Consider the following 24,772-nt stretch of genomic DNA (forward strand, 5'->3'; position numbering starts at 1 on the left):
ATTAAGGAATGGAAATTACCTAATCAGTCCTAAACATATTATACGAATGTCAATTAAATTTAAACTTTTCAAATTTAATCTAGTCCTAAAACTTTTGCTCGAAATTCCAATATAGTCTCCTGTCAATTTCACAATAAATTGTTGATGTGTTAGTGTGCTATGTAGAAGGGTCAATGATAACTAAACTATCACATTATTGATTTTCAACGAAAAATGACTGAAAGGACTATATTACAATATCATACAAAAATTTAGGACTAAATTGTCCAAATTAAAAAGTTTATGATTAAATTGACATCCTAACAATTATTTAGAATTGATCGGGTAATTTTTTCGATTTAGGGAGTGTCTTAGCAAACATAAAAGATGTATCGAAATTCAATCATGAGGCAAGTTTTGTGGGATCTGCTTGGATTTAGCTGATTACGCCGAACGCCGCAACCCCACGACGGGGCAAACAAGAACCAAACAAAACAAAAGTTTTTCCAGGCTAAAAGGCATCCATCATAGTAAAGTACTCACTTTACATAATATGCACGCATATTTTTATAAAGTATCCATCTCCCACACTCTTGCAAAATTACGGAAAAATGATCATCCTTGGGAACCAATTAAAACGGGTAAAAGATATTTCAATTTTTTTTTTTTGCACTTGTTTCATATTATTTTATTTGTTAATTCCTTATGTAACATATTAGGGTGATCAATTTCCAGTTTCTTATAGGTTCTACATGAAATCTGAAACCTCACTCATTAGAACAGGTTCCTCATTTTTTGAATTCTAGAATCTACTCTGCATATCCTAACCCTGAAATCTATGTTTGCCACAGATTCTAGAGTTAATTCCAAGATCTACCCAAGTTCCACTTGAACAATTATAGTGAATTATCACATTTAATTACTACCATTTGCTACTACAATTCACTGATCATGACTTATATTTGGACACATGAAAAATATAAAATTAACAAAGTAAAAGTCTCGGTCATAAAATGGAATTTCATATTAGTGTTCAGTTATACAATCATCAGTCGAATGCCACGGAATATTGCGGGGGTCACGCGAAGACATAAACCAAGAAAATACAAAAATTTATTCTAGGTTCTAAGTTTCAGGTTCCACCAACCTAAAACTTGGAATCTATCCATCAAATGTGGACCACTAGCCCTACCCAGTAATGCCTAGAACACATCTATCTTTCAATTTGACTCCTTTGTGAGGCTAATTGCACCATTTCCCAAACTAAAGCAATTGTCTCATCCACAACTTCTCCGATGGACCGAATGATTTTCTACAAATGATTCCATGTCTTCATCATCATCTGCCATTATCACTTCATACTAGACTAGATTATCTTGTGAAGGTAATGTTATGGAATAAAGTATCTGGTCCAGTAATTTGGAGTTGAATTTTCAAGACAATAAAGAGTTGGGGTTATCTTGGAACCTAAAATTGGATAGGCTCCTACCAGTCCAATTGTCAGAACCTAGAACCATGCTCCACTCTATAAAGTATCAATTATCATTTATGAACATAAATATGGATAGTTGTATAATATCAAATTCACACAGGGGAAAAAATACCATTTTGATTTCTCATGAATAACAACAATTAATTATTAGATACGGTATTTTCAAATAATCTTCTCTTCTATAAAATTAAACTGATAATGCATTATTTCTTGAATCTATCGCAACACCGAAGTGCCTCAAAATCACCAGAGGAGCAGTAGATTTCGATCAGTGAGAAGCTAACGGGGAACCTCACAGTGACCCAGAAGAGGAGGAGGATGCAGAGGAAAAGACAAACGCTCAAATAGTTATATCAAGCTGATCAAATGAATCAATTTCAGACAGCAACTTTAAATCTCAAGAAATTTAGATCGAAAATTTTTGGTTTGGAGGAGTCAACCCGAAGACCAATCAACACCCGAGAAAAAGTAAAGAAGCCGAAGGAGCCGGTTGTCAAAAGGATAAGGTTCAAAATGACGGCAAGTTTTCTAATATGGTCCAAGCTAGATTGCCAATTGAATTCAGAGCCTCTCCGATGAGAGTCGCTAAAAATGAAGAGGACCCAATCATCGATGGAAAAAGTAATGGCCGAATTTCAATTCACTGGTGAATAAACGATGGAATTTGTGATTCAGAGTAAACTATTATTCTCATGGTACCTAAAAACTGTTATGCTAACAAAATCCAAATTCCTATGGACTGGGGAAGGGCACGATGACAATAGACCGCACAGCCGACGTCTTCTCAAAGATTTTCAGGTAGCCACCACGGGGATTCTCCTTCTGATCAAAGTAGAAAGGGCTTGTGCTCCGCTCGCACCGCCTTGCCCATCAATTCTACATGTAATGAGACTGTGTTCGCACGTGTAAGCTGCACAGGAGTTGCGCGCATTGCACGGATGATATTCGGGATAAAAGATATCGAATTCGCTACGCATACTTTGCCAAATAAACGGATGTTAATTTATGAAGAAATCAATTTTCAATTTTTGTATACGATACCCTTCAGCTATGTATGAGGCGCATGGGGATCGCCGGCCTCTGAGCTAGTCTCTAAGACTGGTAATTCTATGGCAATCCCACGTCATCCCTTTTAGGGTTCTAACGATAATGTCACATCGGATTGACCGGTTCGCATCTCATTGCGTAATATGAGGGCGATGGCTTGCATCAGCCAATTCTTTTCTTTTTCTATCGGTCTCTATTAGCAATTTTATTTTGTCAAAAATTTCCATTCATTGCCAAAATAATATATGACACGATTTATAGGAAATCTCAAAAGTCAACCTAACAAGACAAACAAGTAGAGCTCCTAGAAATCAAGGTACATCATCAAATCATGGCTAGCAAAGATCATCATACACTTGTCCTTCATGAATAAATTTGTGATTGTATCCAAGTGAAAAGATCGACAGCCAATCAGCGAATCACGCATCATTATTAGTGATAAGCACATGCCAAGGCCTCCAATTGTAGTTACAACTTTACCTTTAGATAGTGTGCACCTAGATTCGGCATCCCAACACCATTGCTCGTACAAAGACAACATAAATACAAATATATTGAACAAGCTCAAATCTGTCACCTATGAGAGCAAGTCCTTTAATAAGTGCGAGCTACCAAAGTTTTTAACAAAAACACATTGAACAAGCACACCATATTGTTGTAAGCACCATTGAAATTGGAGGTGGAGCATTCATTCATTAATACTCCTAAATCTAGAATAAGATTAAAGAGAAAAGCTTCCAGATATAAAATTGGGAGTCCTAGATCTAAAACTAGATTGGGAGAGTAAAAAAAGAATATAAGAGAGAGACAAATGAAAATTAGGGAGGGGAGGGAGAGATCTAGGTCAAATCCTTCCCCTCCAAAAGTTGGAGAGACAAAAAAGGTTGAAACTTAGAAAAGGACACAGGAAAGACATGAAATGCACTTTTTCAATCACTTCCTCGAATTCTGTGTTAGTATTTTTATTTTTTTTTGTCAGTCCTTCTATACTATTATTCTAACATTCACTTTTATACTTTTGTCATGTACTATTGCAAAGCGCAGAGGCCGAAAACCTACATCTAAACTAAATTGCCCGCATCCTAACATCCCCCTCCCTGCAAAAGTAGGGGATGTGAAACCTCCACCTCCCTGTATGTGACAGCGTGCCCACTAGAGCAAACCACAGTAGTTTGGGTCCACAATTGAATAGCCATCTTCAATATTATTCTCCAATAAATATGAGTTCAAAGACCTTACCTTATTTTTATAGCCCTATTCTACCCTTTAGGCTTTGTCGGTTCATCTTTCGCCATCCCTAAGCAAATATTTCCAAAGAGATAGCCCTTCTTGGGCAATCATGTGCATTAGTGGCCAGCATCTATATGATGCTTCTTTCACAAATTCTTATTCTTCAAATTTTGGCTCCCTCGTATGTCCAAATTTGTTTAGCATATTGGGCCAATGCAAATACAATTCACAACAGGGCCAATCAAGATTAAATTCACTAATTTGATTTTGACACTAAAAATTTGTGAAAATCAATTAAGAACCTCATTTTCCGAATTTTTTTTTTTTGGTTCAAAATTAACCAAAAACTAAATTAGTGCCGAGGCGATTTTACACGGGATCTTATATACCCAGGAACTTCAGTTGCCACACGTGAGAGACTTTTAAGTCGAACGTGAAGTGGTCAATAGAAAAGGACTGTTCAGCGGTGGTAGATATGATAATGGGTCGGGCCGAACTTTCATGGAATCTAAAAGTAATTGTGCAGCGTTGTAGGAGTGCACTAATCCAAAGCAATAATATCACGGTGATCCATTGCCCACGCTAAGCAAATGCCGCAGCAGATTGGCTTGCACGGAATCATCGGCTACATAATCTCCTCGTAATTGGTTGTCTTCACCCCCATTTCCTCTATGGAATATTTTATGTGCAGATCTTTCTCTATCTGTGTTATGTAAGACTCTCCCTTAATCAGTAATAGATAGTTCTCTTTTGACCAAAAAAAAAAAACTCATCTCGCATTTACTCATGTGGCCAATTTTGAGATTTGGCAGGTTGGGATGAAAATTGTTATTTTTAGCCCTAATAATCAATCGATTTTTCATAATTCGCTTTGCTTACACTTCCAATTAACTCATTTTCTTAAATTGAATCTAAATCCTTGGTCAATTTTGAGAAATTTATTTGAGAGCATTCCAATTGTTTCAATTTAATGTTCTTGAATTTTAGAAATTTGAGCCAATGTGTTCCAATTAAGCCAATTTGACTTGGCCCATTCTAGACTAACATCCAATTCAAGTTATCAAGCTTGAATTTGGCCAAATAAATTCAATTACAAGTGTTACTCTAGCTCACGGTCATGATTCAATAGAAATTGATTCAATTTAAGACATTTCTTGCATAATTAGTCACCCAGGGAACCCAGATTTGGGCAGTCAATGTTAGGTGAGATGAACATGGATTTAAGACACTCAAATCCAAAATGAGATGTTGAGAATTAGGTGAACTTAACCAATAGACACTCGATGTTAGGTGAGATGAACATGGATTAATGAACATGGATTAAGACAACTTAATCAATAGATACTCAATGTTAGATGAGTCAAATATTAAATTAGGGATAATTTGAAATATCTAGATCCAAACTAAGGTATAACGAGAAGGTCAAAAAACATTCATGTCCAAAAAGAGATGTTTAATGAAAAGATTTGTGACTTTTAGATTCAGATTGAGATGTCAAGAATTGATTAAAAGATATTGGGTGAGATATCCAAATCACGAACTCTCAATCTTTGAAAATTGGGTGAGATGCTAAAATTTTACCTCAAGCACTCAAATCTAAATTAGAGGATGAGTTACCTAAGTTTTTTCTCGGGTACTCAAAGAGATTTGATACTTATTTGGGGTTTCTTACCTGAAGGCCTGATTGGATTGCATGAAGGTTGCTCACTAGTAGTGCTTTAGGAATTTAAGAGTGCTTGGACATGTCCACATGCTTCAGAGAGCAAATTGAGTATCACACCTACTCGATTTTCATGAGAACTTCACCTATCAAAATGGTCAACAATGACAGGTATATGCATTCATCATGAGCAATAAATTCTATCGAAACACATATTTCAATCCATTTGTGATTCATACATTATGATTTTATCAAGCCTACCTTCCCAAATCTCCACTAGGAATTTAGGATATCTAGGACATACCTCAAAATATCTGTGAAGGTCTCTCAACTCCTAGTAAAAGAAGTTTTAGAACATCAAGGACGTAACTTAAATGTTCATAAAGGTCTCTCACCTCCGAGTAAAAGAAATTGGAATATCAAGGACACGCTCGGATACTTGTGAAGGTCTCTCATCTTTTGATAGAAAGAAATTTTGAAATATTTAGGATGTACCTTAAATATTCGTGAAGGTTTCTCACCTCCTGGTATTTTGAATATCACAAGACTTCGAAAAGCAACCTAAATGTCAAGAGCTCTTGGGTCTTTGAGGAAACATTTTTCCAAACATGATTAGAGCAAAAAAGCATGCATTCACCAAAGAAATAAGCAATTAAAGCTATTCAAGAATGCACACTCCAAAGTCCACTGAAGTTTTTATCAATCCAATCGACAATTATGTATAATGATTTTACCATATTTGCACCACCAAATTTCCACTAGAGAGAATTATCGTTCGTGAAAATTTTCACTCATAATGTGGACTTCTTAGAACGATGAATGAGAGACTTTCAATTAGAAATGGCTTTCACCCACTCTCATTCATAAAGGCTATTTATGATAATCACTCCATCTTATCATCAACATATTAACAAGGGTCTGAGTATTCTTGCAAGCAGTACAACCTTACCAATCTAAGAGGTCTTTCATAGGGATCGTAAAGTGAGCTTGGTCAACGGTTTAACAAGGAAAGTTTTTGAGTAAAGTCTATTGAAAGAACAATTCCACAATCATTTCCAGTTTTACAAGTCAAGAAACTTGCAAAATGAGATAGAAATAATATTGCTCGCACTTCTCGGCGATACTTATAAACATATGAACTCTACGTTAATCGAAATACCCAAATCTAAAAAGAGTTTATGAGGGACATAATGTAGGTGAGGTTCAAGGTTGAGAAAGGAAGGATATATTAGGCTCAAAATGTGCATAAGGGTGAGAAATGATGATCATTTAGGTATCATCGTCGGTCTTCTCTTCACCGAGTACTTTTTTCATAGATGCACTATCGGTCTTGACTCTATAAGTAATGCTCCATTGTGGATACAATTTTTACAACTAATAGTTGTCTATTTGAATCTTCTTCTTTTAAATTTTTCTAGGGGCATTGGTCTTGCTATTACTAAACACACTGCTTTTCATGCCCCTAATTTTTATTCTTTTCTTTTTTACTCTAATATATTTGGGCACCGCTCTTACTTTTACCAAGCTCACTGCTTTTATGAGCTCCTAATTTTATTCATTTTGTTACTCTTATGTCTATGCGCATCGGCCTTCCTTTTATCAGGCACACTACTTTTTTATGCCACTTAGCTTTATTTATTTTTTTCACCTTAAACACACTATGTACAATGCATTCATTGAACAACCACACTTTAATTTGTTTTTGCTAAATGGCTCAACATTTAGGCTTTCAGAGGTCTTCATCTTCTATCAGCACTCTAGACCATACTACTTGAAAAATTACCTTTTGTCATGCTCTAGTGTGGGGAATGATCACCGTTGGGTTTAAGAAATGAAATTTATAGGTTCAAGTAGGCTACGCAATGGATATAAGTATGTAGGATAGAGGAAAAAAATACTCTTCGCCATCCTAAGGCACTTGGATTATCGTTTGAGTTCATCCATAATAGTAATACTTAAATATTGATGCAAGTGAGAGCAAGAAAATTTCTATCTATTTTTCCCACCTCCTGACGCCAACTTACCTCCAATATTGCCTTACTGCAGAGTGAGTATTAACAAGGGTAATTTGAAAAAAAAAATCGCCATAAGTGTATGGGGCTTAAAAGGGTTAAGTGATGAATCACATGTAATGTTTGGAATAGATAAATGAACTGCCTCTAGTTATCGTACCTTTCACAAGAGAACTCTTTGCGTAATAGATATGGAACTTATTACACTCATCTTACAAGTGTATAAGTAGATGACTGTGTATAGGATAGGATTTGTCTTTCATCATCTTGACATATCTCATTTGGCATACTCAATCCATTCCACATCATTCATTAACTTAGTCCATCCCGACAATCTTCGGTGGAATTGGTGAATTAAACAGGTAAATCTATCATGCAGAATTCTCTTTTGAAATATTACAACTATTTCATGAACTTATCAACCTTGGGCACAAAAGGGTTTGTAGCTTCAAAATGATTTATCATACTCAAGTATGAAAACGTCTTTGAGCATGAAATATGAATAGTCCCTTCAAGATGTGTCAAAAATATCAAGTGTAGGAGACATTTGTAAAAATTGGTGTCCATGAACTGCCCCTTATTTGAGTAGGAACGGACACATGAATTGTTCAACTGATATTGGAATTCCAATCTTTGATTTAAAGAATATTTCATCTCTACCTTTGCCCCCATGCATAAGAGAACATGCATGAATAGGGCACTATGTAACACAAAAGGAAAATGCAAATCAAATATCCATTTTAGCTAGGATTAGATATTATCTAAGTCAGGTTGCTATTGAAATCTATCATCCCCCCAAATCTGTCATCTTCTTCACTCTTGTGCCCCCACGTGAATTTTTCCTTCAGATGTATGTTCCCAAATTTGTTGATTATCAATTGAATCAACGGGTCCATTATAATTGGAAATTGACACATTATTTTCATATGCCTCTATTATAACAAACTGTTGAATTATGCCTCTCTATTATAACAAGCCATTAAATTATGCTTTAAGACATGAATTAAATGAGTTAGAAAAACAAAAACTCTAACCCGATGCATGCTTTTGGAAATGGCTACAAAATGATTGTTTTATTCTTTCTTTTTCTTTTTTTTTCTTTTTTTGAAATTTTTTTGGTAGGGGAAGCATGATGAAGGCCAACCCTTCAAATTTCTCCATGTAAGATAATTTCTTTTCATTGTCGGATATCATCACCAGCCTAGTTTGGTGTACTTCAACATGCCCTCAAAATTGGAAATAAAATGTAATTTCATTGAATAGATTCAAAAGAACTACATTATTGGAATGGAAAATGCAAACAATCAAACCTTAAAAACAAAAACGATAATTGAAACTTTGAAAAATAAGAATCCTAGAAAACACTTGAAATCCTAGAAAAAAAAAAAAGCATAAAAGACTCCATAGAGGAGCATTAAAATAAGAATTTCTTCGATTGATGACAGCATTTGTGCCTCCATTATGGTTGGGTAGAAAGTTCTTCTGGACATATGGTTGATTAATGCCGAAAGAAATATGGTTGATTAATGCCGAAAGAAAACACTTTTGTATCCAAGTGGTTTTGGATCTTATGCTTCATGACAAAGAAATCATCAATAAAATGGCCAACTTCACCCATGTAGTAGTCACACTATAGCATTCGGGGTTTCGAAGCTTTGGATCATTGGAAATCAACCCCTTCTTACTTTAGATAAGGGCCTAGTGAGAGGTGTGAACTGCATGTGTTGCCGACCAAAGAAATTTCGACTTTCGCCTTATTGATTTATGGAGACATGAACAATTGGAGGCTTGCTAGGAGCCGGTTGCACATATGCAACATTAACTTTAGTAGTTGGTCCTTTATCATTCTTTGCAATAAACCTCTTGCCCACAGGGGTCGGTTCATTAAACCATCCATCCCTCAACCTTGTCTCAATTTGTTCACCCACTACAATGAGTTGATTAAAGTTCTTAACATATGTGCTAGCCATCCAATTGCAAAACTCAAATGGGAGAGTCTTAATAAATAACTCCATCAACTTTTTGTCTATAGGTTCGAGTAATATGGGCGGCCATATTTCACCATCTCATGGCATACTTTTAAATGATTCACTCTTATTTTCTCCATTATCTCGAGGTCTTCCCAAGAAGGCACAATATCCATAATGAACTTGTACTGCTTAAGAAATGCATTGGCCACCTTATTCTAGATGTCGAGGAGGTTTATGTTCTTCATAATATACCCGTTCACTATGGGTCCAACCAAACTCATTTGGAATGATTGGATCATAAGGGATCATGTTTTTGTGTATTAGGCCATCTACATGTGGTACATATGCAAGTGAGCTTTTGGACAAGTAAGATCATATTTCTTGAATTTTGGCACTTTAAACTTGTTCAAAGATATTAACTTTCTCATAAATAGATAAGTCGATGGGAAGTGAGCATTGTGAACCCTACAATTGTTTCAATTTCTCCTTAAGCTTCACAAGGTGTTCACCTACTCCGTCTTAGGAGCATCGTCGACTTGACTTTCTCAACAATGATTAGGGGTTGGTCATTTTCTAGTTCAGTCATGTCATCATCGATCATTTGGGCTCTATTCACCTGCTTCGGGATTACTAACTATAGGAAAATGGGTGCAGAAATCGAATTCACTCGGAGATTCGATTTGGGCCATCATAAGTTGCATAAATATGAGCAACTTTCTCTTCCACATTAGTGATATGATCATGCATCTAAATTTAATTGGCCATTTTAACTCTTGATCATGTAATAATGGGTGAACATGGAGGACCCATTATCACCTAATTTTCAAAAAAAAAAAAACAAATACGCATAAGCATTGCACATAAAACAAGCTAGTCCATGACAAGAGTCTAACTGCTTTTTATTCATTAATGGAATTGTTTGACACAAATCAACAAAGTAATAACTTGAAATGCCCTAAACAAACGAACTAAGAAAATAAATGACTCAACTTCCTAAACTAAATGAGCATGACTAGATAGATTCAAGTCACTTCACTTGGCTTGATCAATATACAAGTAGAAAACTACTAGACGCAATCACTTATTCTCGTCTTAAGCTTCTTCCAACTATTCTCAAGCGGTTGGTGATCTTTAGGGACACTTTCGGTATCTTCGGGAGTAGCTTGTCCGAATCTTATGTTGTTGAATATATCTAATTAATGCATAGTACTTCATTTCTCTACCCTTTAACTCCTCTTCAGGCCATATGAGCTTTTGTGGGTGACACTCATCCCACATTGATTTGACCGTAAGAATGGAATCCTCATGGTCTCGGTCTCCATCAATGAAGCTAATTTAGAGCGGATTTGCTTGCAAAGCTAGGGAAAGTTCTTGCACAACTTGATACTAACAAGTCACCCTAGTCGGGTAGTATTCCATTGCTCTAATGAATCCCAGCAAAAGGATCGAGCCAACACCTCCACATGAGATTCTTGCCACACAAGCTTGGAACCACTTAGCATGCCATAGGAAACTTTTGGAAATTGGTTTTTTTCATGAAAGCTAGCCATTTGGAATAATGGTAATCTGATACGTGTTTTTGTTTGTTCTCAACTCTCATAATAGGGTGATTAGAGTTACTAACATCATGTATAGTCATTAAACCAATAAGCCATTTTATATGAGAAATATAACACATTTTCAAAAAATTAGGAGAGGAATGGAAATTTTTATCACCATTTTCTTTCAACCGGGTGAGGGAAAGAAAAGTTTCAGTCATAATAATGTTAAAGAAATTATTTTCCTCCAATTGTCTAACGAATTTAGCAATTAAAGGATTAATAGCATTCTGAGGAAAGACTACGAACCCAAAGAAAGCTAGGTAGACCCTACGCATTTGAAATGAAGTGTCATTTCAAAACATACATTTAGAAAAGAGAATGGACATCTATTGCAATGAGCCTTCAAAACCTTTCTTAATTTATCCTCCTTAATTCTCAAAAAATCAGATAAGGCAATGACAAGAGCATATTCTATAGGCAAGCTAATTAATTCAGCTTTCAAAGATTCTCCCACGGCAATACTATACTCTTCTAAGGTGGGAGTGAGCTCATGCTTACCACCAAAGATAAAAGTAGAAGTCTCAAGGCACCAACAATGGGCAAGTGCTTAGATGAGGCCATCATAAATTTTGATATGCAGCGGAGGAAGTAGTCAACTGATGTGTGACTCCACAAACTCACGGCTAGCTTGGTCTAACTTGCCCCACCACGTGCTAAGCTCTTCCTTCCAAGGGAGAATAATTCGAATGTCTGTTATTCCCATTGTATATTAACCAAGACTTGGGATAAACTTAGTGTTATAAATTGATAAAATAATACAATCAAGTAAGTAAATTGCGATATGAAAGTTTAAAGGATTTACTTTACTGATAAATGAGTGGCAATCACATAGACATGCACATGGTGCGTGACTCAATTTCTACTTTATAAGGCTTAACAAAGTGGAGCCACAAGGATAATCGAACTAGCCACGGGCGTGCAGACTAAGTCGAGTCCTCATGACTCGGGCTTGGTCAAAAGTCAATCGTGAGCATGCGGACCATCTACCCTTAACGCCAAGAAAGAAAATTCGAGATTAAGATGAGCGACTTATACCACGGGCATGCAATAAGAGTGGTATTAGTCCTAATATCATCCTAAGTAATCCTATATAGCCCAAATCTAGTGGCAGATTGTGTGTGTAAGAGTATAGTGTAAATGCATAAGCATACACAACAGTTTATATGCAAACACCACTTCAATAATTTGAATTCAAAACATTTATTTCAACTCTAAGGCTAGCAATCACTATTCACCTTATACCTCTCATCTGCAAGAACATCTAACTCCTTAAATGTTAAGGGCGTACCTAGAATCATTATTGCCAAACAAAAACAATTTCTCAAAATAAAAATTAAAAATTAAAAAATTAAAAAAATTAGCCTAAGTCCACTAAGAGTTTCAACTCAATTTCCCAATAGAGTCACCAAACTTATGCGACCTTACCTTGAAGCGAGTTGAAACCACGTAGGGGTTTGGCTAATGGATTACTAAGCCTAAATTTAGCTCAGACTCTCTCAAGTTCATACCAATTTGTGACTTAGGGTTTAAATTCTTAACATGCAAATGATTTTTCAATTAAAAGTAGCTACTAATCTATTTTTAATGGGTCAATTAGAAACCCAAGTAAAGTAACATGTGGATTACTTCACTTCTACGAACGAGAGATTAAATGAGTTCTTAATTACAATATATTTCTCTAACGCCCTTTCGATACTTTTTCTCTTTTATTTTAAACAAATGTTTTGCAAGTAGCTTGCATTGATTTTAAATTACTTCTAACATATAAGATGATCATGGGGTGTGCAACCATTATTTAACACTCTATAAAGCAAAGTAGTAAATAAATTACGAGCACAAGAAGGAAATACTTACCTTACAGCAACAAATGTATCTACAATATTAGGTTAAAATCACATTAGCAATCCTAGATATGATTTCTAATTAACAAGTAATCACTCAAATTTTTTTGAGATTTTCACTTATTTAAATGAAACTTAATTTACGTGCAATGCAATGCAATGACATACAAAAATGTCTAACTAAAATGACATGCAACATATAACCTAACTTACCAACTATAATGTCATGCGACATTAATTAAATGACCTAATCTAATGATGAACAAAAAAATTATTGCAACTATTCTATCATATCACACACTTTAATTTAAATGATTCGTAAGAGTGCAATTTCTAAACAATATGTGAACTAATTCTACATGTCATGCTCACAATTTTTATGTTTTCTTTTTATTAAAATTTGGAATTAAAAATGCTTAATATTTAAACATGCAAACTATTTCTAAAAAAGGAAACATAATTCATCCTAAAGAGATTTTTATATTTATATTTAAAAAGTTTCAGAATAAATAAAATACCTAATTTTTTTTTTTTTTGTCATTAAAAGAGAGTAGTATTTAAGTAGAAGAAATATTACATCTAGGCGTTCGAAAAGAAACAGAAGCGAACGCATCCGCCGCTACCAAAACTTGCAAAAAAGAAGGAGGAAAAATATTCCAGTTTTGGGCCAGGTCTGGTCGTTCGTGGGCCTTTGCAGCCCAATCGGCTACTGAATTTGCCCTTCTATCACAATGTTGCAGTCGTAGGTTAGAGAAAAGGGGCAGAAGCGATCGGAGCTCGTCGAACAGCGGCCGTTCCTCCCATGGTGGTTGCGTCCGCACTTGAAGAACATCAATCAATTGCAGACAGTCAGATTCGATCACTAAAGATGCAGTGAGGAGGCCCTGCTGTTTCAGACGTTTGAGGGTTAAGGTAAGCACCTGTATTTCAGATTGGAAAGCCAAGTCGCTGGAAATCTGCACGTATATACATCTGTAAAGAGACATCTATGATCGCGACTAATGCAAGCCATTGTGCCCTCTTTGTTCCCAGGGTAGAAAGAGCCGTCGATATTACACTTGATAAGGCCTGGATCCGGCGGTTTCCAATAGTGTGCTGATGAAGCGAGGGAAGCTACTTGACATGTACTTGTTGTTTGGGGACGTCTGTGATCAGAAAGATTGGAGATGCGACACTGAGCCAAGGCATCTACAACAGCCCGATTGGGATCAGGATGTAGACCACGGAAGACACTATTATTGCGCAGACGCCATAGCTACCATAAAACATGAGCAATCATGGGTAATCGAGGTAAGAAGTTCTGATCTCTTACTGATTCAGCAATCCACTTGTCCAGATGAGTTATTGAATTTGGCTGGAAGAAAATATTCAGCTAAGGATGTGTCCATACACCTGCCATCCACGGACAATAGAAAAAGAGATGTTCCACTGTTTCCAGCTTGTTCTAATTGCATATGGTGCACATAGGGCTGGAGATAATGTGTCTGTGATATAAGTTTGATTTAGTAGCTAGGGCGTTTTGACAAGCTGACCACAGAAATATTCGAAGTTTCGGTGGTGTATGCATTTTCCATATGTAGCGCCATAGTTCAGGAGGTATCTGATAAGAAGTTGATGCATGATTACCTTGTGGTTTGCTTGCTATCTTTGCCAATGCTTTATAATTGCTTTTGACCATATAATGCCCTATTGACGTTGCTGTCCAAATAAGCTAATCTGTTGTGTGGTGGGGTCCGATTGGAATCCTCAATATTTCGTCGACAATAAAGTCGTCGAACATCTATGTGATTAGGTGGGTATTCCAGGTATGGTGGACAGGATCAATAAGATCAGCCACCATCCTGGGCTCATCTCTAGCTGCCGGTCCGCCAATCTTACCACTTGGTAACCAGCAATGCTCTTTGATATTAATTGATCTTCCGTCTCCCACTAACCATCTTACATTCGGTAAGATGGCATCCCGCCCAATAAGAATACTTCTCCAACCCTGGAAGGGTGTGAGCCATGTTACGTAGATTCAAAAATCCTTGGAATGGAAATATAACCCCTTGAGGAGCCGACCCCAGAGCGAATTAGGTTGATGAAGTAATCTCCAGGCCTACTTGCCAAGCATGGGCTTGTTAAAAGCTATAAGATCCCGAAAGCCTAACCCACCATAATTTTTGCTAGTTATAAGTATGTCCCAGTTCTTCCAATGCACACCGTTTCTATTCTTATCATTCCGCCACCAAAATTTGCAATCCTCCGCTCAATCAATCGGCAAAGAGACATAGGAAGCTTAAATATCGACATGGCGTACTGCGGCATGGCTTGGACGACAGACTTGAGTAGGATCTCCTTTCCGCCTTTCGATAATAACAGTTCTTTCCAACCCTCCAATTTTGCACTGATTCTTCCTAATATCCAGCTGAACAAATCTTTTTTAGATCGGCCCCATTCAAATGGAACTCCTAAATATTTACCATAACAGCTCAACACCGGTACTTTCATGCCCAGCAGCCAAGTTAGTTTGAAGACTTACCGGGCAGAATTTACTAAAGTAGAGGCTAGACTTATTTCAATTTATCAATTGTCCAGTAGCTTGACAATATTGATTTAATATGTTGGTCATATTCTGACATTCCGTGATAGTACCATCTAGGAAGAAAACTGAATCGTCAGCAAAAAATAGATGCGAGAGAGTGGGACATGACCTGGTGAGTTTGATGCCGTGGAGATGTCCCATAGTTAGAGCATTATGGATGAGGATGGACAGTGCATTCGCCATTAAAATAAAGAGATATGGAGAAAGAGGGTCTCCCTATCTGAGTCCTCTGGATGGCGTGAAGTAAGGTAGATGTTCCCCATTCAATTTGACACTCATAGTCGTCGTGGTGATACATTGCATCACCATTTGAACCCACCAAGGATGAAACCCCAGTTTAGTAAGGTAGGCTTGGAGAAAATCCCATTCAACTTTGTCGTAAGCCTTCTACATGTCGATCTTAAGGAGAGCTTGGAAGTGTCGCTTCCTATTCCTTGTCTTGAAATGATGGAGAACCTCGTGAACAACTAAGACATTGTCCTATATTTGGCGCCCACTCACAAAAGCAGCCTGCTCAATTGATATCAGCTGCTCTAGCAAAGGTCTTAGGCGGTTTGCCATGACTTTGGCGATAACTTTATATGCAAAATTACACAAACTTATCGGTCGAAACTGGTCAAGACTTTCAGGGTGGTGTACTTTGGGGATCAAAATGATGAGTCTTGTTTAGATCTCGAGGCAACTTACCATACTAAAAAAAGTCAGTAACTAGGGAGAATAAATCATGATGTATAATATTCCAATGGGTTTGGTAGAACAAACTGTTAAAACCATCAGGACTTGGAGCTTTCGTGGCACCCAATTGGAAAGTGGCTTGTTGTACTTCATCAACCGTAACAGAGGCCAATAACTGTGCATTCATTGTGTCCGTGACAACTGGCTGACATTGATCTAGAACGGGGCCAAAATCACGGTAGCCTACAGATGTATATAGCTGTGTAAAGAAAGCATAAGTCAACTCCTTCAAAGCTATTATATCCCGCACCCATTCATTATTTTCATTCTAAAGCATTCCAATCCGATTTCTCTGCCGTCGTTGGATGGTAGTGGCATGAAAGAACTTATTGTTTTTGTCACCCCAACGCAGCCAATTTATCCTGGACCTCATAGCCCAGAACTGCTCTTCTTGCTGCCAAATATTCCTCAGCTCATCTTGGATTTGAGATACCTCATCTCTGTCGGTATTAGAGCTGTAAGGGTGATTAGTTATCGTCTGTAAACGTTGTTGTAAAGCCATTATCCGCAAGTGTCCATTACCAAACTTTGATCGACTCCATAGGCTTAAAGCATTTCTCACTTTAGTCAGTTTGTGCAAGAGATCATAATTTCTCAATTGATCATAAGGCCATGTTTCAGAGACAAGTCCGCAACATTCCGAGTCATTGTTCCAATATGCCTCATAAGCAAAAGTGCGTTAACGATGTTTGTGAGCTACCACTATGGAAAGAAGTATAGGGCTATGATCAGAGCCCAATGGCGGTAATACATACACTTCAGCCTCTGGATAGAGTAGTCGCCACTCCATAGAGCATAGGACTCGGTCTAATCGTTCCTTTACAAGATCAGCCCCGTCATGATTATTTGTCCAAGTATACGCGCAACCCTTACTTTTGACTTCCATCAAGGCACAGTCATCTACAACAGCTCGAAAGGAAGTGAGCCGGGAACGGAGAGGAGATCGTTTGCCTACCTTTTCCCAAGGATGAAGAATTTCATTAAAATCCCCAGCACAAGTCTAGGGAAGTGTATTGAAAGCACGATTCTTGAAGATTCTCCCGAACAGCCGCGATTGTGATATGAGAAAGGGCGTGTAAATAGGTGATTCTTATAAGCCGATCATCGCTAAAATCCCTGCAGACCATATCAAAATAATCCTCCGAGACGCCTTCTATTTCTAAAGAGATAGTTTCATTCCAAAAAACCGCTAAACCACCTGCCGTGCTGACTGGATTTTGAACAAAAGATCTATTATAATGTAAAGTACACTGTAATATGTTGAGAACCACCTCCCGGTTCTTGGTTTCCATCAAAAATAGAAGGTCGGGCTTTTCTTTGGCTGACAAAGCCTTAAGGGCTTGGACTGTCAGGGGATTGCTCAACCCCGACGTTCAACATAAAAGCTCATTTGTGTCGTGGTGGCTGTTGAGGGCCAGCCACCAAAGCCCGGTGAATTGCTTCATCTGCTGCAAATACTGGTGTTTCCTAAAGGTGTGTTTCATCAAGATGATCAGTTGGAACACACCCCTTATCGTAGGGAGAAAAGCGTTTTTGTTTCTTTGCTTGTCCTGCTCTTGTGGTAGTTCGGGTACTTTTCAATTTTTTGGTTTGCTGGATGTCCATTGGGTAATCAATAAGGCCCTGTTATGTATCTTCTGCAGGAAGCTGATATGTGTGAGTAGTTCCCCCCTGCCGATGCAAGTTCAACGAAGTAAGTCTAAAAGTCTCAACTACTTCAAGATGATTGAGAGAATCAGTAAGTTTTCCTTTAGCTTTGGCATGTGCAGGGATCAAAGCTGTTGTGAGGGTCTACCCATGCTGATACAAAGCTTGAGGAGGATTCGGAGGAGGCTCTGTCGCAGCAGGATACTGCCCTTGAAGAGATGCTTTGGTAACTTCTTGATCTTTAGCTGCCAATGGTGGTAATAGGGTTGGAGGTTGAAGTAATGTTAGAGGAGTCTCCGGTATTGTTTCCTGAGTTTGATCTTGTGTTTCTGGAGGATTATAAAATGCTTTCCAATAGGGACTAGATTCACGAACCTCTGCTTTCAACCACGGATCAAAAGCGGTTTGTCTTTGCCTTCCTCTCGCGCCAAATCAAAAGGGATGTCCATGCGGTATGTGGCGTAGTGGCCTAGTCTCCCACACGAGTAGCAAAAGTGGGGGACATTATTAACAAGAATCAAATCAAACTTCAATATATTCTAGGTTTTCTGTTATGGACGCAAAATCAATTCAAACCAAACAAAAATAGAGAGAAATCACATCCACATCAAATACAACACCAAATCACATGAGATATCATCCATATCCATTCAATTTCAGAAATAGATTAACAAATCGTATTTCTAATATGATATCGAATTGGACATTTTTTCATAAAATTGAAAATCATATGTTATGCATGAGATTGGATTGCTGGCTTTCCTTATAATCACAAATCGTATCTCGGACATTAGATCAAATTAACAATTATGGTACGTTAGTAAATTAGGGAATGATCCCTAATTTAACAAGCTACTCAATATTTTGGATAGGATAATATATCCACAAATTCAATCATGTGCATCAACGATATTCCAACTAAAGAATCAAAATATTCGAAAATCAAATTAGACAAGATTTTTACCTAATCCGAATATTAGCTTCTAAATTTGGATCTATGATACGTGGCTCGCAAATCACAATTGGGAGGCTCGGCGTGTTGGCGCAAGGCTTGCGGTCTAGATGGCGACGGGAGTCACGGGTATGGCCGTGAGCTGCGGTAGTTCTGGCGTTGCAGGCGGCCATGGTGTGATGGTGATACGCCACGGATGAGGTGCTCATCAGAAAAATTTTCTTTATTCAACAGAGCAACCCATGTGAGATTGCGATTTGACAGTGGGCATGGCTTCCTTCCCCTTCTCAAGGCCACATGTTTGCTACACAAAGGAGTCTTCCTTATCAAGCGGTAGTCAAAGTCCTTCTTTTCTCACATCTCCACCACTTGTCACTTCAATCTTCCTTGGCTCTTTTGACCTATGGCCGTCGGGGCAATTGATACTCCTGGAGACACCTGCAAATATAGATACCTGTGAATTCAAGGAACGGCGGGGCTTCGCATATGGTCAAACTCGCCAAGACAATTCGCTGGAGTTTGTCAATGACGTTGCAGGAAGCATCAATGCTGCTGGCCACTGGAGTTCGCTTGCTGGTAGGCATCGCCTGACGGTTCAGCACGGATCACGAGTCAGGAGGCAGCAGCGACGTCCAGGGGGACAGAGCAGAGCGGCAACGTCATCAAGGACGCCAGGATAGAGCAGCTTCATGGTGATGCGGGGAAGTCCTCAGCAGGGGTTCTTCGACCAGAACAGCGGCGGTGGTGTCGTCGAGCTTGGGATGACTTGGAGCAGCTGCGCGGTGTATCAGGCGTTCCAGAACAGAGCAGCTTCGTAGTCGCCGGAGTAGGCAATGGGTGGGCACGACGGCAGCACAGAGTGAGCAGTAGCTTGTCGCGGTGGATCGGCAGCAGCACCGCGAAGTCTCGGCCGAGGCTGGCCGAGCAAGCGGGTGTCTCTCTGTTCTCTGTCTAATGACCGTCTGTTTCTATCGTGTGGCCTCCTCATCCTTCTCACGATATTTCCTCTCAATGTGCCCACTCACGGTTTCTCTCTCCAATGGCCGTCCGTTCTCCTCCGTGACTCCCGTCGCCATCTAGACCGCAAGCCCGGAGCCCATCAGAGAAAGAAATAAAATCACATTGCCCAGCCAAGGACACAATTTTGTATTCTTTCAATCACCGATTTTTTTCCTTGGAGGAATATGAGTTCTTTCCTTTTCTTCTTCAACCAAATATTTCGTCCTTCTATTGACTAATCCCATGCATTCACTTTCCTTTCTGTTCATGGGCACGTGAAGATCTTTAATTGCCCTCATGCTGACCAAAATATTTGGTAAAGATATTCATTCTTTTTGCCTTATTTCTTGATTCAAAACAAAGATATATTGCTCAAAGAATCAAATATCCTCCATGTGTGATCCAAAATCCTCTTGTAATGATATTTGATTTTCCTGTCAAATGGATTTTCCAATAAATGTACCAATCTTCAGCCACTTAAAAGATGGTGGACTGACCTTAATTTCTTTCATAAGGTTAGCCCAGTTAAATCAATTAAGCTTAGAACCATTCACTTGAGTCCATCCACCAATCTGATTAAAATGCAAATTATATGAGCCTATTAACTACTATCTCCTAATAAATATATTAAATAATATTTTTATTTAGGGGCTGAAATTTAGTCCCTAATTTTCTATGCAATTAACAACTAAATGAAATGCCAAAATTTAGATGTCAACAGTTGCAAATTCTCATAAATTCAATCTTTCGAATTGCTTTGTTTGTGTTCCATTTGATTGGCCATGTTGTTTATATACATGCACAATTATGATTGCTTTGAATGTATAAGTAACCTTCTTTGGTTCACTTTCTTTGGTTGAATGCTTGAAACTCAAGGACTCATGGCCTGAATGCATGTCTTTTTCATTGTGCATGTGTTATCTAAATGCATGATTTAGGACTGGTGCATGATTGCGAATTATCTTTGGGGATACACTTAGATCCAAATTAAGACCAAGTGGAATCGACCACCGCTGGCAAACACAAGGGATGGCCGATCTCTATTGGTCGTGGATTAATCAAATAGGCATCTTAGGATGGGCCAATGCATGCAAACTAAAAGCCGATCCCGAGACCATGTTTTATATTAATGAGTTGTTTTGAGTTGATTGAACTTGTTTGGGTTCATATGTTTGGTTGCATTGAGCACATAATATGATTTTGAATGCTAGTTTAGCATTAGCTTAGGATTAGAATAGCCCAAAAACGACCCTTGGAGGAGGTGGCCAAGGCTACTTGAAGATGGCGATATGGTCAACGTCCAACCTGACCTTTGTATGCTTGTATCCATTTATTTCCTGACATATATGTCGGGTTTTCAATTCATATTGTATAAACACCTAACGAGTTGCGGGTTTTCTTTGTAGCACACTTAGCTGTAGCTTTTATATGCTTACCTTGAGTATTTACTTTCCCCTATTGTGATTTCAATTACTTGGTTGCTCTTCTTTTCAATTTTTATAGTTAGTGTAGCATTGCACAAACGAACCATCCATATGTAACCATTTCGCATTAGGATTCAAGTTGCACGAAAATGTCACCGCTTGGTCACTTTAGATAACAACTCAGCTCATAAGTACCAAAGGGCACTAATAGACATCTTTAGCTTAGCCCAAATCCCCAAGCTCACGAAATCTCTGGTTCCTAAAAATCAAGGCAGGCCTCCTGATCTTGGGTTTCTAGCAGGCCCCCAACAAAGAAGTTACTAGTGATTCTTAGATAATTTTTTTAGGTTATCTAAAAACTTAAAATAAACCGCTATTGCATGAAATTTGAGTTTGGAAGGACCCACGTTTGTAACCAATGGACCAAGCATGGCCCACCGACTAGATGTCACTTTTGAAGCCATCTCTTTTGAGGACCCTGCTTGGACCGTTTTACAAGTAAATACCCCTAAATCTATCCATTAGAGGAATCTCTTTCTGCCTCGAATCGTAGGTTGTGACATTTATCCAAAATTTCCACATTTTTAATAGTCATGTGTATATAAGAAACTAGGTCTGCAAAATTGTTGTGTTAAGTAATGCAATGGATTGGATTGACATTAAGCTAGCGTATGATATTCAATCGTTTTCCTTCATCTTTTGTTGCACCGTTCTTCGAACTTTGAACTAATTTCATAGAATCATATAAAATGTTTAATTCGAAACCTATTTGTATACTTGGGTCTCTACTTGGCCAAAACTAGAAAAAAAAACCCATCTGATTAGATTTTAAGCCCTAAAATTGGGTCAAAGCACCTGTTTCGTGGGAATCTAATCGACGATGAAACATCTTTTCTGAAAGTCGTTCTTGGCTTTTGAAGAGAGGAGGCGAGTTATGTGGTGACGCCGGACAAAAAATATCCAGGGACCAAGAAATAATGGCAAACCTTTATTTCGAACTTCGAATCAAATTGTACATACAAACTGTGCCGGAGTTCAATTAACAACAAGGCTTGAAAATACGACCATTTCCACAGCAATACACGTGCACAGATTATGTTGGAATTGAATCGACGACAAAGCTCAAGAACCTATAAAGATGTAACGCCAGAATTTAATCTATGGCGCGACACCCATGATAGAGATGCACACCGAAATTGAATCGACGACGAAGCATCAAGATAAAAATACGCATTGGAATTTAATCGATGACACGAATAAGAAAGCTATCATTAAGGAAAAATGAAGTGCAGGAAAGTAAAGATAATAATAGAGTACATTTTGATTGTCAATTGGGCTTTATAGTTGATGAGAACTTGGTATTTATAGGCATTCTATTATAACTGTTTGGGAGTAGTTCCTTCCAAAATTTCTGTCTCATGTTCCCACGTCAACAAGTCTTCTTTGAAGCTCCTTTGAAATAGTCCTTAACCCACGTTGTCAAGTCTTCTCGAAGCTCCTTTGAAATAGTCCCCTCAATCCATGCCAGCAAGTCTTGTTCGAGGCTCCTTTGAAATAGTCCTCCACTTTTCCGACGGTTTGACCATTCTCCAGGTTTACACGTGCTCTTGCAACCGTTCTTCAAATTGAGCCTTGATGCAATGCACCAGCCTCAATTTTCCACATTCACTTCCCATCGTAACCATTCTCCATGATCTCCACTAGTAGGTGTACACTAGTAGGTGTACATGCCAAAGCCTTGATGCAATCCTTTTAATCAATCACCTTGCTCCATGCTCATCAACAACTTTGTTAAAATAATTCACAATCACTTGCCACTTGTCAATATGTGTCAATATTTACATCCGAGTCATCAAACAGGTAATATCGACCAATATTCAATCCATTAAATTGGCTTCCTTCACAGATGATCAAATATGCCTGGATAGTGTTGTGCGGAAGAACACCTAACTAGATGAGAAAGAAAAACAAGAATAATTAAGAACACGGAGATTTACATGGTTCGGCGAAAGATCCGCCTACGTCCACGGGAGAGAGAGACGATTTCTTATTTGAGCGTATGTCAAGAGTACAAGGTACAATGCTGAAATAAATAGATCTTTAGATCCCCACTTTCCCTAAACCTAGTAGGAAAGGAATTCCACCATAAAGATACTATCAAATTTAAAACCCAAATTTATGAAATATATTAGGAAACAAATAGTTCAAAATCTTCAAGCCTTCCTAGATTTCCCAATTGAATTTGTGGAATTCAAGAATTTGTGTAATTCAAGACAATATCAGCAAATCTCCACCTTTGGCTTGAATAAACCACAAGCCTCCACTTGAACCAAGAAAACGAACATATCTCTTCCTCCACCGTACCTTCGCAAAGGTACGCCCGCATCTGGATCGGTGCGGCCTCCATCAACTTCAATGATGAGTGAGAGAAATCAAGTCCCTACAGGACTTGAACTTCTCTATAGTAACCGTCTTCGTGAGCATATCTGCGGGATTATCTTTAGTATGGATTTTCTTCAAAGCAATGCTACCATTCTCCACAAATTCTCGAATTTTGTGGTACCGAACTTCAATGTGTTTCGTTCTAGAATGGAACACTTGATTATTCGCGAGACATATTGCGCTTTGGCTATCGCAATATAATGTAGCACTTTCTTGCTTTATACCCAACTCTGTGACCAAACCAGTCAACCATATTCCCTCCTTCGCGGCCTCGATTCTGCCATATACTCAGCTTCGGTTGTAGACAATGCTACAGTAGCTTGAAGCATTGTCTTCCACGAAATAGCTCCACCACCAAGAGTAAAGACATATCCCGTGATGGACCTTCGCTTGTCCAAATCACCAGCGAAGTCTGAATCAACATAACATGCTAAATCGATCGATCCTCCCTTGGAACTAAACATTAAACCAATTCCAATAGTTCTAGCCAAATAACGAAAGATCCACTTAACAGCTTCCCAATGCTCCTTACTCGGATTGCTCATGTATCGGCTAACGAGACTCACCGCATGAGCCATATCCGGTCTGCTACAAATCATAGCATACATGAGGCTCCCTACCACCCTTTGGCATAGGGTACTCGAGACATCTTTACAACTTCCTCATGTAAAATAGGGCATTGTTTCTCAGATAATTTGAAGTGATTTGCTAAGGGTGTACTAACCGGTTTAGCTTTACCCATGTTGAACCGCTCCAAGACCTTCTCAACATACTTCTTTTGATTCACCCAAAGCTTACTTGCATGTCTATCTCGAAAGATTTCCATGCCAAGGATCCTCTTTGCGGCACCAAGATCCTTCATATCAAACTCACTACTTAACCGAGACTTTAGGGAATTAATGTCTCTCATTTTCTTGTAGCAATCAACATGTCATCAACATAGAGCATCAACGAGAATAGCGACTTATCATCCAAAACTTTGTAGTAGACACAAGAATCATGCACACTCCTCATGTAGCCAATACGAAGCATAAAAGAATCAAAACTTTTATTCCATTGCCTCGGAGATTGCTTCAAACCATAAAGTGATCTCTTGAGCAAACAAACATGATCCTCTTTCCCTTCCACCTTGAAGCCTTCGGGCTGCTCCATATAGA

Source organism: Eucalyptus grandis, chromosome 5 (assembly GCF_016545825.1).
Source record: "Eucalyptus grandis isolate ANBG69807.140 chromosome 5, ASM1654582v1, whole genome shotgun sequence".
NCBI lineage: Eukaryota > Viridiplantae > Streptophyta > Magnoliopsida > Myrtales > Myrtaceae > Eucalyptus > Eucalyptus grandis.